The 6,275-nt window shown below is 34.1% G+C and overlaps 1 pseudogene; it reads left to right on the top strand.

Moving 5' to 3' along the window:
• The first annotated feature begins 1,066 nt into the window (after positions 1–1,066).
• LOC112485463 lies at positions 1,067–1,185 on the top strand (annotated as a pseudogene).
• Positions 1,186–6,275: the final 5,090 nt, after the last annotated feature.

The raw sequence follows: 6,275 nt of genomic DNA, 5'->3' as shown, positions 1-6,275 counted from the left end.
CCCATTGACAACATTGGACAGATCTTCCAAACAGAAAATCAACAAGAAAATAGAAGTTTTAAATGATTCACTAGACCAGATATTCAGAGCATTTCACTCTAAAGCAGCAGAATATACATTCTTACCAAGTTCATATGGAACATTGTCCAAGACAGACCACATATTAGGCCACAATACAAATTTTCATAAATTTAAAGAAAACTGAAATCATATTAAGCTATCATCTCTAACCACAATGGTATGAAACTAGAAATCAATTACAAGAAAAAAAACTGAAAAATACACAAACATATGGAGGCTATACAATGAATGGGTTAACAATGAGATCGAGAAGGAAAACTTGAGACAAATAAAAATGAAAATACAACAAACTCAAATTTATGTGACACAAAAAAACAGTCCTAAGAGGAAAATTCATAGCAAAATTGGTCTACCTCAAGAAACAAGAAAAATCTAAGGTAAATCTAATCTTATATAGAAAAAAAAACACTAGAAAAAGAACAGAAAAAAAAGACCAAATAAGTAGAAGGAAAGAAATAATAAAGATTAGAGCAGAAATAAATTAAAGAGTATAAAAAGACAATACAAAAGATCAATGGAGCTAAGAGTAGCTCTTTGAAAAGACAAACAAAATCGATGTTTTTAACCAGACTCATTAAGGAAAAAAGAAAGAGGGCCCAAATAAATAATATCAGATATGAAAGATAAGTGACAACTGATTCCACAGAAATATAGAGAATTATAAGAAAATACTACAAGCAATTATATGCCAACATATTGGACAATCTGGAAGAAATGGGTACATTCCTAGAAACATACCATCTTCAAAGACTGAGTCAAGAAGAAACAAAATATCTGAACTGAACTGAACTACTAACAAAATCAAATCGGTAATGAAAAACCTCCCAACAAACAAAAGACCTGGACTTCAGGTGTATTTTACCAAACACTCAGAGAAGAATGAACACCTATTATTCTCAAAGTATTCCAAAAAATTCAAGAGAATGAAAGCCTCCCAAGCTCATTTTATGATGCCACCATTACCCTGATTCTAAAGTCAGACAAAGTCTATGGCTATGCCACCCTGAACATGTCCAATCCTGTCTGATCTCAGAAGCTAAGCAGGGTCAGGCCTGGTAAGTACCTGGATGAGAGACCACCTAGGAAGACCAGGCGCTGTAGTCGCAAAATAAATAAATAAATAAATAAATAAAGTCAGACAAGGACATTGCATAAAAAGAAAATTGTAGGCCAATATCCCTGATGAACATAGATGCAAAAATCCTCAACAAAATATTACCAAAACAAATTCAGCAATACATTAAAAAGGTCATATACCATGATCAAATGGGATTTATGCCTGGGAGGCAAGGTTGGTTCAATATCTGCAAATCAATTATGATATACCACATAAACAAAATAAAAGATAAAAATCATATCGATAAATGCAGAAAAATCATTTGACAAAATCTAACATTATTTATGATAAGAAAAATCTCTCAGTAAAGTGTGAATAGAGGGAACATACCTCAACATAATAAAGGCTATGTATAACAAACCCACAACTAAGATCATACTCAACAGTAAAAAGCTGAAAGCTTTTTTTGTATCAAGAACAAGACAAACAAGTCCACTTTTACAACTTTTATTCAACATAGTATTAGAAATCTCAGCTTCAGCAATCATACAAGAAAAAGAAAGAAAAGGCATCCAAATTGAAAAAAAAAAAGTAAAACTGTCATTATTTTCAGATGACATAGAACTCTATAGCAGCAGTCCCCAATCTTTTTGAGACCAGGGACTGGTGCTCCTATGAAAATCTAATGCCTGATGATCTGAGGTGGAGCTGAGGTAGTGATGCTTGTGCTGGGGAGCAGCTGAAAATACAGCTAAATCTTTGCTCGCTCACCTGCTGCTCACCTCTTGCTATGTGGCCTGGTTCCTAACAGGCCACCAACTGGTACTGGTCCATCGCCTGGGGGTTGGAAATCCCTTCTCTATTCAGTAGACCCTAAAGATTTCACTAAAACGTTTTTAGAATTGATATATAAATTTAGTAAAGTAGCAAGATACAAAATTAGTATTCAGAAATCAGTTGCATTTTTAAACATCAATAATAACTATCAGAAAGGGAAACTAAGAAAGCAATCTCATTTACAATTGCATCCAAAAATAAAATACCTGGGAATAAATTTAACTAAGTAGATAAAAGATCTGTACTTGAAAAATTATAAGTCACTGAAGAAAGAAATCAAAGAAGATACATAAATGGAAGCACATACCATGCTCATGGATAGAAAGAATTAACATCTTTAAAATGTCCATGCGACCCAAAGCACTCTATAGAGTCAATGCAATTCCTATTAAAATATCAATGGCATTTTTCACAGAACTAGAAGAAATAATCTTGAAGTTTATAAGGAACCATAAAAAAAACCTGAATAGCCACAGCAATCTTGAGAAAGAAAAGAGTTGGAGGTATCATTTTACCTGATATCAAGGTATACCACAAGGCTATAGTAATCAAAGTGGCATTGTACTGGCACAAAAACAGACACATAGATCAATTAAATAGAATAGAGAGAAATAGAGAAATAAATCCACACCTATATGGTCATTTAATCTATGATAAAGGGGGCAAGAATATACAATGGGATAAAGACAGTCTAATCAATAAATGATATTGGGAAAACTAGACCACTTCTTACACCGTATACAAAAATAAACTCAAAATGTTCAAAGACTTAAATTATGACATAAAATCTTAAAACTCCTAGAGGAAAACATAGGCAGTAAACTCTCTTACATTGCTCTTAGTAATATTTTTTGATATGTTGCCTCAGGCAAGGGAAACAAAAGAAAAAATAAACTGTACTACATTAAACTAAAAAGTTTAGCACAGCATAGGAAATCATAAACAAAACATAAAGACAGCCTACTGAAGGGGAGAACATATTAGTCAATGATACCTGATAAGGATTTGATATCCAAAATTTACAAAAACCTCATACATTTCAACATCAAAGAAACAAACAATGCAATTAAAAAATGAGAAGACTTGAATAATCATTTTTTTTCTAAAGAAGACATACAGATGGCCAATAGATATATGAAAAGATGCCCAACATCACTAATCATCAGAGAAATACAAATTAAAACCACAATGAGATCATTAATAAGTCAAAAAACAAGTGTTGGAGAGGATGTGAAGAAAAGCAACCCCTCATGCACTGTTGGTGAAATTGCAAATTGGTACAGCCATTATAAAAAACGGTAAGGACTTTTCTCAAAAAATTAAAAATAAAACTAATTTATGACCCAACAAATTCCACTTTTGTGTATTTATCCAAAGAAAATCAAAACATTGATTCAAAAAGTTACCCCTATTTTTGCATCAGTGCTATTTAGCCAAGATATGGAAGCAACCTAAGTGACCATCAATAAATAATTGGATAAAGAAAAGGTAGTACAGATGTACAATAAAATATTACTTATAAAAAGTAAAAATCTTACTTTATGTTTGCCACAACACGGATTGACCTAGAGAGTATTATACTAAGTGAAATAAGTCAGACAGAGAAAGACAAATACTATATGCTTTCACTTATATGTGGAATCTAAAGAACAAAATAAACAAACAAAATGAAAACAGACTCATAGATACAGAGAACAAACTGGTGATTGTCAGGTGGGATGGGGCATGGGGAACTAAGTGAAAAGGTGAAGGGATTAAGAAGTACAAATTAGTAGTTACAAAATAGTATGGGGATATGAAGTACAGCATAGGAAATGTAGTCAATAATATTGTAATAACAATATACTGCCAGCTGCATAACTATATACTGCCAGAATACTATAAATTATATAAACATCTAACCATTAGGTTGTACACCTAAAATTAATATAAAATAATATTGAATATCAACTCTAATTGAAAAATAAAAATTATTTAAAAATAGTTAAAAAAACAAAAATAAAAAACAAAAAGCAAAAGATAAGGTAGTTCTTAGTCTATATTTGAAAATTATCATTCTCCTTAGAAAATATGGCAATTAATTTATGCTATGTTTAGGTGAGATATTGACTCTATTTTTGCATGTAATGAACAAGTCAGTGGTAGTTTTTGATGGCAAAGTGTTTTGATTGTGATTTCTATTTCTAGTTAAATGTTGTCTTCTAATGGTTAGACCCTCTGCTCTTCTGACTAGGTCTTAGCTGGAAACACTGTAGCTCATTGCAAGATTTGAACTTCACTTCTGATACAATGTTCTTGGAATGATGGGGAAAGCACTAATGGCTGAAAGTGGGAAGGGAGACTTTTTACAGGAGTGACAAGGAGCTGCTGAGACTGGTGTTGCATCCGTGATTCTAGCATGAGTCCTGAGACCAGTATTATTGTTTGGGGAAACTCAAAGCTGAGTTAAGAGCCATTGCTGGGCATCTGCTGTTGGCCACATACATCCCAAAGAGGAGCATGACATCAGGCCAGAGGGATGAATGTGGAATTGTAGGCTCTGATGTCCTTCTAAACTACCAAATTCTATAGGCCTTTCTTTCATTGTCAAGCCTGTTTTGTGGGTCAGGGAGAACTAAACATGACTATCTGTAAATCGTGCAAGCTGACCCAGAATTCTGCTCTGCTTTTCCTTTCTACCCAGAATAGGCTTTAGTGTCAGTCAGAATATAATAAGAATACTTGAGAAGATTCATGTCCAGCACAGCAAAATAAGGAGGTCAATAAATTCTCTTCTCTCAAAACTACTATCATGTTAATAACTGTCAAAACAAATATTTTGGTACTCTGGAAACTGACCACTTAATTCACATATCTGGTGTCTGCAAAAGTTAAGTAGGTCTTTCTAAGAGAGGAATGAAATCAAACTCAAAGATTTTTAGAGCTAAGAGGTACAAAGATCTTCAGAGTCCATCTCATTATACAGATGAAGAAACTACGGCCCAAAAAGGACAGCAGACCCAACATTGCTCAGCCAGCTGGTGGCAGGGTCAACACAAGAGCCCCTCTCCCTTGAGCCACTATGGTCATAATAAGAGTCCCAGTTCTATTCCTGACATATTAATCATATCTTGAGCTAAAATGAGGACTTCACCATACCAGTTTACAGAAAAAGGCAGGAGACCTACATATTCACGTGTATAGAGTATGGTTTTTCTACCTCAGCACCACTGATATTTGGGGACAAGTCATTCATTTTTTGTAAGGGCCAGTCTGAGTATTGCAGAGTGCTGAGCAGTACCCTGGCCTCTATCCACTAGATGTCAATAAGGCCCCTTGTTGTGATAAGCAAAAATATCTCCAGACATTGTCAAGTGTTCCCTTGAGTGCATAATCACCCCAGTTGGGAACTACTATTATAAAGATAAGTCTCCTACACAAGCCTCATAGCAAGTTAGTGGCAGTATGGGATTTGTCCTTGAATTTTTGTAACCTAGACTTGGTTATAACAATCCAAGTTCATTTTTCCACCAATATTCCCTGAAGTGGCACAAAAAGAACAATAGAACTTGATGGGTGGGGCTAATCAAGAGATTGAGCTTTAGAGACAACCTATCCCAGGACATCATAACTCATGTGCAGTCCAATTTGTATTCATGTTAAGTGTGGGGGAAGAAGGGATATGTCATGGACTGTACTGGATTTGTTCACTTGTGTTTCTTTCTTTCTTTCTTTGTTTCTTTCTTTCTTTGTTTCTTAGTTTCTTTCTTTCTTTCTTTCTTTCTTTCTTTCTTTCTTTCTTTCTTTCTTTCTTTCTTTCTTTCTTTCTTTCTTTCTTTCTTTCTTTCTTTCTACATTATGAATTAAGAGTAAAGCAGGATCTAGGCTTTACTTTGGCTCTCAATGCAAGTACATGCAACACCACCTATGAAGGATTTTTACGAAAGGCACTGAAACTGAATTCGATCAAGCTTCTAGATATAACTACTAATATGGAAAAATAAAAGGGACAGAGGAACTCGGGATAGAATCCACAAAATTCAGACAGGACCCACTTTTTTCTTCAACAACAAGAAAATCTGGGGAAAAAAGATGTTGACTAAACCTCGATTGACAGACTTAAGTGACCTCTTTACCCATCACAAAGTATAGGCCTTGTTTGGATCCTCATTCAGATAAAAAATTTTTTAAAGATTCATGAGACAGTTGGGGAAATGTGAACATTGATGGGCTACATGTTGACACTAAAGAAATACAAATGTTGTGATAGTATTGTGGTTATTTTAAAAAGAGGAGTCCAGGCCTTTTGGTGATACATATG

The sequence above is a fragment of the Pteropus alecto genome, unplaced genomic scaffold (assembly GCF_000325575.1).
Source record: "Pteropus alecto unplaced genomic scaffold, ASM32557v1 scaffold58, whole genome shotgun sequence".
Taxonomy (NCBI): domain Eukaryota; kingdom Metazoa; phylum Chordata; class Mammalia; order Chiroptera; family Pteropodidae; genus Pteropus; species Pteropus alecto.
This window is presented reverse-complemented; position numbering and strand designations above follow the sequence as displayed.